This window comes from Anolis sagrei, chromosome 6 (assembly GCF_037176765.1).
Source record: "Anolis sagrei isolate rAnoSag1 chromosome 6, rAnoSag1.mat, whole genome shotgun sequence".
In the NCBI taxonomy this organism is placed as follows: Eukaryota; Metazoa; Chordata; class Lepidosauria; order Squamata; family Dactyloidae; genus Anolis; species Anolis sagrei.
Window position 1 is genome coordinate 95,789,608 of NC_090026.1, and position 13,642 is coordinate 95,803,249.

A 13,642-nucleotide genomic window follows, 5' to 3' on the forward strand; every position below is an offset into this window, starting at 1 on the left:
ATTTTTTGCACTATTAAAATATCCTACCATCAATGGCCTCATAATTTTAAAATCAAATTAATACGCCTTTGATATTATCCAGATAACAACATTTGGTTATATGGGAAACCAGTATTGCCAATTTTTTCAGACATAAGAAGTGATAATCTAATGTCCAATGTTGGTGAAGAACAAGATACAGTGAAGCAAACAAGCCAAAAATCAATAATTTTCATCCTCTTTATGTAACATGTTAAAGTAAAAAGGATTGCCAATGCAAAATCATGTTGCAGTTTTCTAGGACAATGCTTCTTTGTGTATCACTCATATATAAAACAACGACAACATTACCTAATAAGCAGAAAGTCATCCCAAATCAGGGCGATAATGGTAGACTCAAGTCGGACACTTGCATATTCCCATTTTTTTTTAAATACTAACATCTGACAATTTGGATTTCCCTTCCCTACTACAAAGGGAAATGAAAGTTTCATAACTGAACAGCTAATAGTGCTAATAAACAGCAGCTCTTAAATTGCAATTATTATAAGATATACATAATGGCTTATCACAAATGTGTTCAACTGAAGGCGCGTCTATGTCTTGAACATTCACTTTTGAAGTAAAATGCCTAAACATATTTTAAAATAAAACCAACTAATGGTTTTGTGCAACCATTTCTTTCATTACTGATTTTGTTTCTGTATTGTTTTTCCTTTAACATTGGAGATTGAGCTGTCCACACCATTTAAAAGAACTGAGGCAAATTATAATTTGATACAACACTAACTTCTTCTTAAGGAACACAGAAAGCAATCAAACAATTAGTTGTGATATACATAACAGTTGAAAGTTGTGAATTATGCATATAATATTACAGTAATTTAGTTCTATATTCGCAAAGTAACATGCATGTCTGTTCTGCAGTCCTTTTAAAAATGTACTGATTATCTATTTCAATTGTGCCTATATCATAAGGTCTCGGGATGACACATATTTTTATTTTTTTAAGAAACCAATTCCCCAGGAAAAGGTTATAAAATAATTTAAATGAGGTAAAAGCATATTAAATATTAAACAGATCACAAGTTAAAACAATGGAGGAGGATAAAATAGTTAAAATCACACGTACGCACATTTAAGAGAAAGACAAATTAGGCTCCTAAGGCTTTAGCAATTTAAAAGAAACCCAACGGCTAAAAGAAACCAACACTAGAGCTAGTTGGGTATCCAAAGGGAGGATATAGCTGGAATGCCATATCAGAGAAGACACTCTCCTATATTTCCATATGTCCCGAGTCATTCAGAACTTTGAATGTCAAATTGAGCACATTTAATTTAGATCAGAAGTAAATTGGCAGCCAGCGTAAGTCCTCTAATCCCAGTGTTATATGCTGTCAAAAATCTTGTGGGTACATTTTGGACTAGCTGTATCTTACGAGTTAATAACTATGCAGGGTACATTTCAATACTCTAACCAGAAAGCTATTACTGGATGAACTATAGTGGCTAAATTTTCTCTTACCATAAAAGGTTATGACTGGTGCACCAGTTGCAACTGCCACCAAATCTCCAAGCTACGGCCTACAGTCCAGATGCAGCCCTCCACAGTCATCTACCAGACACTCACCTTAAGCATTAGACTTTGGGTTGTCCTAAGCCTGAAACAACTTGAAGGCACACAACAACCCTCCTAATTAAGTTGACTCACTCATCAGCCAAAATTAGGCCCACACTTCTCAATGAAATGCTGATAAGTTTATGTTCGTTAAAATTGTTCTTCATTTGAAATACTGTATGGTTCTTTCATGTTTTTTTTAACTACAAATAAGATATGTAGGGTTTGCATAGGAATTTGTTCCAAGATTTTTTAAACCATAGTCTGGGCCCCCAACAGTCTGAGGACCCTTGCTCTAGTGACACAAGTGGTTCTAAAAGTACCCAGGTTATGCACTTATTCCTTTGGGAGGGAGCGCACCTATCCAAGGTAGTTTCCTCAAAACCAACAATCCACACAGACCCTGTCTTATCAATATTAAATTTCAGTTTACTGTCTTCCAGCATTCAGACACAAAACTAGTACCTGTATAATCTCAGCTGACTCCAAAGACAAGAAGAAATACATAGTTCTGAGTGCCATAAGTATACTGATGGCACCTTAACCCAAACTGCTAATGACTCTTCCTGCCCTGTAGATTTTGCATATGTTTGAGTATATGGCTATGCATGAACCACTCTCTGTGTGCATGTATATATTCAGGGCGTAAAAAAACTGGTTTACTCATGAATTTTAACTGGTTGACTGAATCCCCATGTTAAGTCTATGAGAAGCAAAAATTATATGAGTCCCTCCAGAACTGCAAGCACTATCACTAGCAAATTTTGACAATTTATTCACAGTCATTACTTGCAGCAATAGTTAATATAGTGAAAGCAACCAAGTTGGTCCACCCATAACTGATAGGCAAAGCCAAGGCATGGGAGGGATTTGAAGCCCCCGATGAAGAAAACTAGAAAACTGATTTAATTATGTCTATATAAAATACAGAATGAACCATACTGTTTAAATAATTTTGTGTTATCGGACTACTCTTCATGAATCACTAAAAAAATCTCTCCCCCCCCCCCCCCCCCCAAATATTCTGGCTATGGTCCTGAGTACAGTGAGTACTTTTTGCTGACTTTTGGATCTACTCACATACACTACACAGCCTGTGCTCTACTCATAACCTAGTATACTTCCCTGCCCATATTCCTTCTGCAGAACAAGGTGAATTAAGGGCTCCACGGTACCAAATTGGATGCTTAGAAGCAATTGTATCAATTGTCTTTTCAATCACATGCAATTCCATAATCCCACTAAGGCCTTGATCAAATTGACAACCCTGCCAGTTAGAAAATCCCCCAGAGCATCTGGAATCTTTCAGACCATCTGAATTGGTCCTCACCCAGGCAGGGAGAGCCTGCTGCTACCAACCCAAATCCCATTCCTCCCCTGCCCCTGGGATTCACTAAAGCGTATGTACAAACAGCCTAACACCACAATACATACATACATACAAACACACACACACACACACACACACACGTTATTTTAGTATCACCAGATAAAAGCTAAAAAAAAACCCCTTCTGACCTATCTACCATTTCTTGTTGAGTGAGTTACTACCAGGACTGTGGAGTCAGTTTTTGAAAGCAAGTTGAGCGTAGGGATTCATTAGAAATATACTAATACCAATTCTGGTCTTAAAGTAAACACTTTTAATATGAAGTGTCTAGTTTGTTGTATATTTACTTTCATAGAAATTTCAAAACGTTTTCTTGTTCTGAAATGTTAATTAAACAAATATATTTTATCTTCAATACATCTTTTCAATTTACAAAAAGGAAAAGAACCTTGGTGGCTGAGTGTCTGTGAGAAGGAAGGGTTGCCACTAAAGATTTTTTTTAGCAATTATCTATTCTTTCGTTTATTTATGGAAGCATATACAAAGTAGCATTTGTTAAAAAGGAAAATACTTGTTTATATAAGAAAAATGATTATGTTATGAAAGGCTGTAATTGTAAACATCTCAAAAGTTGAGCTATACAAGAAAGTCTTACTTCCTTATCAGAATTCTGATAAAAATCGAACAGGAAAGCAGGCATTTCCAAAAGAAACAAAGTGCAGTTAAGCAAAGATGCTGAGTCATGAAGGAGATCCTGATCCTGAAAACATGCTTTACTTTAATTTTCATTTACACCACACAAAGGATGTTCTTTAAAATGTATTTTGAAATTAAACTCAAATTCTTGATTAATCTTTCACAGTTACAATAGGATGTCTACACGATGGATGTCTGATATTTTGAGTTACAATTCTGGGAGAGAATGTTTCTTGCCACAGTCATTGAAACCATATGTTTTCATTCGTATTAGTATTTGTCTTAAGGGTAAATTGGTTGCAGACCAGCCTTTAACAGATATTCTATGTATTTTTGAGTAATACAAATACACTTGATATTAAATATAAATTAAGCTCATCTTTGCTGTAAAGCCATCAGCTGTTACACACACATATACAAACACACACACACACACAGGCATTTTTGCTCCATACTGGTTATAATACCAAGACAGTAGGCTGTGTTCAATCTCAAAAACTATGAAAATGCTGGTTCTTTGGAATCTTTGGAATCTGAAGTATTACTCTCTCCCTGTTCTTTAAGCAGCTGTAAAAAGCCAGTACAAGACAGTCCAGATCAAGTCAGACTCCTGACATATTCTAAACGTTTCTAAACCTGCATAAGAAACTATGGTTTCTTAATGTGCAGCTTTAGAATATGTCAGGATTCAGGAAGAAATCGAAGACAATGGTTAGCTCTCAACATGAAGTAAATGCTGTTCATTTTCTCTTTCCAGGTTTATAAGAAATGGGCCGCAAGTGTAAGAGACCATGACTTGTGCATATCTTGAAACGTCTTTCTATTCCAAAGAAAGTCTAAAACATCAATTTCTTCCTCCATAAACAATAAAAATAGAAGGGGTTCAAACTCTCTTGGGTAGGGTTGCTGTGAGTTTTTTGGGCTGTATGGCCATGTTCCAGTAGCATTCTTTCCTGATGTTTCACCTGCATCTGTGGCTGGCATCTTTGGAGGTGCTGTTGGCAGTGAAGCAAGTGAACTGTACATATATGTGTGGAATATCCAGCATGGGAGGAAGAACCCTTGTCTGTTTAAAGCAAGTGTGAATGTTGCAATTAGCAAGCTTGAATAGCATTGAGTAGCCATGAAGTTGCAAAGTCAATCAATGAGGGTATATTCATAGAATTAGCCTGGAAGCATCCTCTGTTTGGGAGGTGTTAACTGGCACTTGATTGCTCGCAGGAGTTATCCTGTTTCTGAGTGGTATTCCTTAACTACTGTCTTGATTCCAGTGTTTTTTAATACTGGTAGCCAGTTTTTGTTCATTTTCAAGGTTTTCTCCTTTTTGTTGAAATTGTCCACATGCTTGTGGATTGCAATGGCTTCTCTCTGCACTCTGACATAGTGGTTGTCAGAGTGGTCCAGAATGCATGTGTTCTCAAATAATACTGTGTCCACGTTGGTTCATCAAGTGCTCTGCTATAGCTGACTTCTCTGGTTGAATTAGTCTGCAGTGTCTTGCATATTCCTTGATTCATGTCTGGGTACTCCATTTGGTGGTCCCTATGTAGACTCGTCCATAGCTGCACAGAACACGGTAGATTCCTGCAGTGGTTAGAGGATCCCTCTTGTTCTTCGCTGAAAGTAGCATTTGTTGAATTTTCTTAGTAGGTCTGTAGATAGTTTGTAGGTTGTGTTTCTTCTTCCCTATGTGGTCAGTAGTTCCCTTGATATATGATAAGAACACTTTTCCTCTAGGTGGATATTTGTCTTTACTCCTGTGGCTTGTTTTTGGTCTTCCAGCTCTTCTGATGTCTGTCATAGAAATAAAACCATACAGTCTTTGATAGGGTTTCATATCTTTTGAAGCCTCTGATTTATGAGATCTACTCAAAATTTTGCTCTTAACTTGGATGCCCAAGCTTTGTTCACATCATCTGGCAGCTTACATCCATGCATGGATGCCTCTGAAAATGCCCAGAAACACCTGATGATGAACCCAAAGTATTGAGGAGGGTAACAGGAAATGTATGACTCCAATGTTACATTAGTAATTAGTATGTTTCCAGGGCCAGTTCCATGTGTTTGGTATGACCTACAAATGGCTACAGAATTTGCAATTAGGTTTTGAGGGGATTAGAAGGTTTGAAGATCATCAGGAGAAACTACTTCCTATGTCTTTAATTCACACAAAGCACATAAGAATGTTGTCTTGGCTGTTTATTTTTTTAAAAGTGTGATCAGGAGCATTTGAAGGAAAGCCAGGCTACATATTTATCAGTTAATAAATAAAATAAGAGAATAATATTCTATTTTGTCCTTGCCAGTTTATTATGCTTTCACCAATGTGATTATCAAAACAACTTCACAGGACATCAAGAAGGAAGAAAAACTGAATAACTGCTACTTCTCCTGCACATGGTTTCTCTGAATACTGTAAAGAAGAGAGAGTTGCACGAATTGTTTGAAAGTGTTCAAAGGAATTTTACAATATTTAGAAAAACCCTGTAATGTAGGTTTATTTTATAGAGAAGTCAGAGGTTGAGAGATTGAATTGCTCAAGGCTATCCAAATATGCACTGTTTGAAACCAAGGCCTCCTATGTGGAAAGACAGCATAAAACTAAAATTTCAAACTGTATCAGACTACAGCACAAATACACCTGAAGCAATGCCTATGAAGGTACAGTAGGCTGCCTAAGTTTAAGATAAAAGTATATCTATAAAAGGCATGTAGAAAAAAGAGACAGCTCACTATTTGTTCAAAACAGAAGCATTTTGGGGGGGGGGGGGGACCCAACTCTTTTCAAACTGGGTTTTATATAAATTTTATATGAGATTTATGGGGGTTATTTGATGGTATATTTAGATTACAATCCTATTGCTACTTAATTGATATTAAGCCCAAGTAAATCTAATGAGATTTCCTTCCAAGTAGACAGATTTCAGTCTGATTTTCTGTACAGACAGGTAACAGGAATGAATGTGTTATAATCTGTTTTGAACTTGTAAGTTTATTAAAAAAAACAGGGTAAGTAATCTGAATCCATCTTTCTGGGGGACTATGAAAAGCCATTCTATCATGCCCTCAAAACTACAGACAAAAATATTTGTGACAGAATTGTAAAAGACTGGCAATAAACTATAATAGTTTTAAATTATTTGCTAAGTTTCTATTAGTGCAATAACAGATTTTCTGTCCTTTAGGAATAAAATCTATGCTATCCATTTTATGATAGCATAGATTTCTCCTGCCTCGCAGACAAAAAAATCACTGTGAAAAGAAGCAACATGGAGGAACTAATGGAATCACATTATTCCATTTGCAATACTAAAAAGAAACATTACTGGGGGAAAAACATGTTATTGTCATAACTTGATTCAACAGACTAACTGAATTAACGTGACAGGATAATGTTAAGATCTGTTTTTACAGTTTTATATGGCTATCCTTAGATTTAGGAAATGAAAGATAATTAAACAAAAATTAGAAATGAAATACATGTTTACAGAACACTCCATAGAATATCAACACAGACTTATAAAAAAGCACATCACCAGTTATCTAATATCTTCAAATCCAGCTCATTTCTAAAAAGTACAGTGCAACCAGAAATGCAATCTGGAACTTATCAAATCATGATCTTTTTCTACATAGGAAAGAACTATTATTTAGCTCAAAGGCTGTTGCAGAGAAGCACTGGGGAATTAAATAGAGTCTTATACATTTCTGTTTTTGTCCTTCATATGCAAAAATTATATTCTTGCAGCTGTAAAAAAACATGTTGGAAGATAGACAAATGTGTAGCATGGGGGTTCAAATAAAATGAAATGCACAATTAAGGGCTTTAAAGGATATAAATTATAATATAAAACATGAAAAAGTAATATTAAAGTGTCCACATTCAACAATAGTATATATAGCAGTTGTATATAGTTTTAAGCAAATAATATTGTTTGCTAGTTTCCCCTCTCCTTTTTCCTTTCAAACCAATAACACCCCCCCCCCCGCACCCAACAAGAAGCACTGACTATTGGAGGAATGTATACCAGTGGTTCTCAACCTGTGGGTCCCCAGATGTTTTGCTCTTCAACTCCCAGAAATTCTGGGAGTTGTAGGCCAAAACACCTGGAGACCCACAGGTTGAGAACCGCTGATATATGTTAAAAGAGCCCTTGTTCATGTAAGAAAAAAAAAACAAGTCTTCTTCCCATCACTCTAATGAGCCCTTACTATACTGTTATTGAATTAGGTCTTTGAATGCTCTATGTAATGCTAAATAAGCAATGTTATAAATCCCACCATTCATGTCTATCATTCTATCTCACAAACATAAAAAGTAATTCTCCTGTGTGTCTAGAATTCACCATTCAGGGATCCCTTCTATTTTCATATAGGCTCTTTAATATAGACGTTTGTAACTTCCCTGATATAAATCATAAAGAAAATGCCTCTTCACTTTTTTTAAAAAATGTACAAATCTGACTACTAAAATATGTTAGTTTATGACTCAACAAAGGAGTTTACCTACATTTTACCAAGGTAATATTTATACTAATTTCAGAAGTAAAAATACATGTGTGTGCCAAGTATACTAGAGGCATTTTTAAAAGTAAAAATTACAACTGGGCAAAGAAAATACACATATAATTGGCCCTTTGTATCGGTGGGTTCTGCTTGAGCCTCCCGCCATTTCATAAATCTGCTCAATTCAACTTTTCTGTAAGGATTCATAATTACTTATTTTATTATTCTACTTATTACCCCAATACCAATAACAGATAACTTATTACAAATCACATCTGATAAGTCTATAAAACAGATTTTCAAATTTTATACATTTTTATAACAGGATTTTCTGAATAAGTCTCTTGTGTCCGACTTAGTAATTTCCTAACTGGGTTATTCAAACTTGGAAATACGCAAGTGTTATCTTTGAGAGGGAAAATCTATTGTTACAGCAAAACCTTGGGTTTCCTTTCAAATGTGATCATATGACTGCACGTTTATATTTTACTTTCCTCAGGAATCCACACACCCCTCATTTGTATCCTGTTATTCATTTTGCATTTCCCTTCACTTCAGAAAACTGTTAACAAGAGCCCCCTAACTAAATCCGCAATGTGAATCACAATATTCAAGACTATATTTAGCAAATATTTTAGAACCCAACACAATGTGAATGATTTCACTAACCCCTATGTATGAGAAGGATCTGCTTGACTGACAAAATTATCTTTCCCTTTCCTCTTACTTATCCACCTCTGTTTACTCTCTTATGCAACATTATGATTAGCTGGAGCAGGGGAGGAAAACAAGTAAAAGAGGCAGGTACATGGCTGTCAGCCCAGTGCACACCTTCTTAACCTTACTGGTTGCCTCTGGGGAAAAGAAGCTGTCACTGCACTGCAGGCTACAGAAGCAAACTATGCTGGAAATGGTTGGAGTCACATCTGTATTGGCTGGGAGCAGCCAGTGATACACCACACAGTTCTGGCTTTGTTCTGGTGCCTGAAGCGTGGGAAGTCAGTTCATAGGCATTCCTAAAGCAGTCGATTTTTGTTTGCCCATTGTAAGCACTGCGGAATTTATGAAGCAGGTATGTGAAGTGCATGTTGAGACTTCCTGGTTTGACATGTGATGAATTAAAAGTAGCAAAATTTTAATACTCCCATATACTTCCAAAGATGTTTTCTTCCACCAAAGCTAGCTCTGATACATACTGAAAAATGTTGCAGATGTGTTAATAGTTGTTTTGAGATTTCTGTTATTTCAGTGTTAATCCACTTGGTTACTCTTTGCAGTAAATAAGGTAAATAAAAAAAATAGTCTCAGCCATTCACAATATGGTGACCCAGTAAGGTTAGGTCTAATGAGATAGTCTCCATTAGCGGGGTTATTTTTTTAGATTTGTTTCTAGTTCAAAATAGTTACTAAAATCTGATAACTTGATAACTCATTAAATAGTTTGCAAACTTTTGTGTAATTGTAACATGTTTGCCATTGTGAAATATACTGCTTTGAAATTGGGTCCATTATTTTGAAACAACCTGTATTTTGCATAGGTTTGAAGCAGAGATTCACCTTTCTATTTAGCAAGAAGACCAGGGAGGATGAAATCAGTAAGGGACACCACTGATCTCACCCATTTAACAGCCTGGCTTTCTTGGAAGCTTGTTTCCATCAGTAGCTTTCCTCTAAATCCAGGTTCCAAACTCATGTCTGCAAAGAATAAACAAATTTTGATCTCTCGACTAGGTAGAGAAGCAGGTAGCAAAGGATGAATAGTGGCAGGAAGGGTGGATTAGAAAGAGGGGATGCTGTGGCATTTTAAGTTATCCCGTGCTAATCACACACTTCAAACCTAGGTTTTAAAAGTGGAATTCACAGTCACAAGTATAAAGATGCAAGGTATTACCTTTTTCCTTGCTGGTGCAAACAAGATATAAATGCAAATCACCAGAGGCAAACTCGAATAATGTCCCCTTTTTCTTTAGATATGGCTTCCTTTCTATGATCATGTTTGCTCAAGGACAATGTTTAACTGTGCTCTTTTTTCTCAATATAGGTCATATTTCTTTCCTGAAAAAGCTCAAGACAGCTAGAAATGATTTACTACATTTTCAAACCAGTTTACAGAATTACGCGAAAGATTAATACACACACGTTATATTTTGAAAATAACAGTATAGAAAAAAAGCTTATCTCAAATTTATTCTGTGTAATTCTAAAAGCTGCAAAATTTTAAAAAAACTATGCTACAGCCATTTAACAAGATTCTCAGCTCCAATTTGAAGATATTGGCAGATCCTAGCAACAGCTGACTGAAAATACTTCTTTAAAAAAAAAAAACAAGCCAACAGAAATAGTAGACTCCTTAAGTACTTTAGAGACTAGGACATGGAGCAATGATTTAAACTACAAGAAAAGAGATCTTACCTAAATTTTAGGAAAAAATTTCCTGGCAGTAAGAGATGTTTGACAGAAGAATACACTTTCTCAGAATATGGTGGAATCTTCTTTGGAGATTTTTAAACAGAGACTGGTTGGGCATCTTTTGGGAGTAGTTTGATTGTGTAGTTCTAATTGGCAGAGGCTGGACTACATGGACCTTGTAGACTCTTCCAATTCTATAGTCAGCTACATTTCTTACTAATTTGTTTCGAAGCAGGCACTGATGTATTCTTCAATAGCCTCAACATTTCAGGATAAGTACTTCATGAATAAAATCTCTTCAAAATGAAAATGCTACAAAACTGTCGTTTTTCTGGGGTACTCCTTCAGCTGGATGTACTGCAGATAGACATCAGACAGTTTGGGTCATGCTATTCCAAATCTCAAAGGGTCACCCAAGATATATAACTGGAATATGTTTTTAAAATACAGGTTGTCCAAATCTTTACAATTTCATTTGGATACAGAATTAAAACTGTAAAGGGTATAGGGTTACAGCCTGTGCTGGATGGGGTCGCACTCCCCTTGAAGGCGCAGGTTCGCAGCTTGGGTGTGACCCTGGATTCATCGCTGAGCCTGGACCCCCAGGTCTCAGCGGTGGCCAGGGGAGCATTTGCACAGCTTAGGCTCGTGCGCCAGCTGCGCCCGTATCTTGGGAAGTCTGACTTGGCTACGGTGGTACACGCTCTGGTCACATCCCGCCTTGACTACTGCAACGCTCTCTACGTGGGGCTGCCCTTGAAGACGGCCCGGAAGCTTCAGCTAGTCCAGCGCGCGGCAGCCATGTTACTAACAGGAGCAGGACGCAGGGAGCATACAACGCCCTTGCTGTTCCAGCTCCACTGGCTGCCGATCTGCTTCCGGGCCCAATTTAAGGTGCTGGTGCTAACCTACAAAGCCCTAAACGGTTCCGGCCCAAAATACCTTTCGGACCGCATCTCGGCCTATGAGCCCACGAGGACCTTGAGATCGTCTGGGGAGGCCCTTCTCTCGATCCCGCCTGCCTCACAGGCACGTCTGGCGGGGACGAGAGATAGGGCCTTCTCGGTGGTGGCCCCCCGGCTGTGGAACACCCTCCCTGTTGACATCAGGCAGGCGCCCTCCCTTATGTCCTTCCGGAAGAGCCTGAAGACATGGCTATTCGAGAAGGCATTTAACTAAATGCTGCAGCAACTGGAAACGACAACTGGAATGGAATGTAGACTACGAGATTGGTTTGATCCTATGATAAGACGAAGCGGATTTTTAGTGTAATTAGATGATAGTGTATTATTGTTATGTTGTTTATAGTGTCATGGTAGTTTATTGTATGATATGTTTGTTATGTTGTACACCGCCACGAGTCGCCCTAGGGCTGAGAGCGGCGGTTAATAAATGAAGCAAATAATAAATAAATAAATAAATAAAATAAAGATAATTTTGGACATTTTGTATGCTTCTGCTGCTTGAAGGCTTCCTCCAAATTTAAGGACTACAGAAATATTTCTAGTCTAATTCAACGGCAAGTCTCAGTGAGAACAGACCCAATGAGCAGTTAGCCCATCATTCAGCAACTAATAAAGTGGCTGTACTCTAGCTGGGAAAAGCAACTTTAGATTTAGACCTTTTTTAAAAAGTAAACTGTCTTGATTATTTTTAGTTAAGGATGAATCAAAATAGTAGAGAATCAAATAATTAACTGTGCTAATGAATTATCTTTTTAAATAGAACGTTTAACCTATTTTTTTATCTGTAATTAGTCAAAAATGTTTAAATTTTTGAATGCTCAAACTTCCACTGTGATGAATTAGTAGCTATGAGTTAGAAATACACCTATGCTATATCCACTCATCTAAGAGAGGATGTCCATCAGTAGAGGTATTCAAGATTTCTCCAACCAATACCTCTGCAATGCCAAAACTAAAGCTTCATGGTATAATGCTGGAAAATGTTAACCATTGCTATTACCTCGACAGCCCCTCTGCACAAAAGTTGACATTGACACCAAAATACACCACCATCTGAGCTCTGCGAGCATAGCATTTTTTTTAATGAAGAAGAGGAATGGGTGTTCATGGAAATACCACAATATTTGTTTATAAATCTATTGTCCTCCTAACTCTCTTACACGCTTGCAAAACATGGACCATCTACAAGCACCACTCTTGACTTCTGAAATAATTCCATCAGTGTCACCTCTAAAGAGTACTGCAAATGTCTTGGGAAGACAGTCAAACAAATGTTAGTATTCTGGAAGAAGCAGAGACCATTAGCACTGAAGCTAAGATTTTCTGCTATCAGTTTCACTAGACTGGCCGCATGCCCAAACGCTGCCTTCCAAAGCAGTTACTGGGAAGTCCTGCCGCCCCCCCCCCCCCCCCCCCGTGTTCTATCTGGAGATTGGTTGTTACCAACAGTGCTACAGATTTTGAAGATGCATGAATACAGAAGAAAAGGAAGAAATATGCCAAGAGGAAGGCGTGTCAGGCAAATTCTTGTTGGAACTGCCTTCAATCTAAAAATGTATGTGTTCAGTGCAAAAGACCATGCAAATCCAGAATAGGTCTCTATAGTTACTTATGGACCCACTGCCAAGACTCTACCCATGGAAGGCAATCATACTCAATCATGATATATGATGACTTAAAATCAAAGACACTGGATTATATTTTTAAGTCAAGGAAGCCCAAAGTGTTTTGATAGGTAAAACAAAGCAAAAGTACATACAACAGGATAGCATGCTGAACATGATACCACTATGCTATCACAGGACTTAACAGAAGCATGTATTGTGTGGTTTTAAATAATTGGTTTTAAGGTTTTATTATATTTTAATGATTGTTTCAATGCTTATGTTTTTATTATGTGTGTGTTTTTGGCATCTAATTGTTGAGAAGGGTGAGGTGTAAAGTACAGTAAATAAAATAAAATAAATAAATAATATTTCTGTTGCTGTTCTGCAGGTGGCTGTAATGGACAAGTCTGTTACAAAGTGAAATAAAACTATTTGCTTTGGTTAGAAACTACAAACTTTCACTGGCTCATAAATTAGGTAAAAGAGGCATTTAAAAGGGTTATTGCAGTTATCTCAAAATATAATTTAGATA

General features: G+C 37.0%; 1 protein-coding gene across 2 annotated transcripts in view; it reads right to left on the minus strand.

Annotated features, from left to right (window-relative positions):
- Positions 1-13,642, minus strand: part of AHR (aryl hydrocarbon receptor) — a 98,340-nt gene that overhangs the window by 71,612 nt on the left and 13,086 nt on the right. The window lies entirely within an intron of this gene.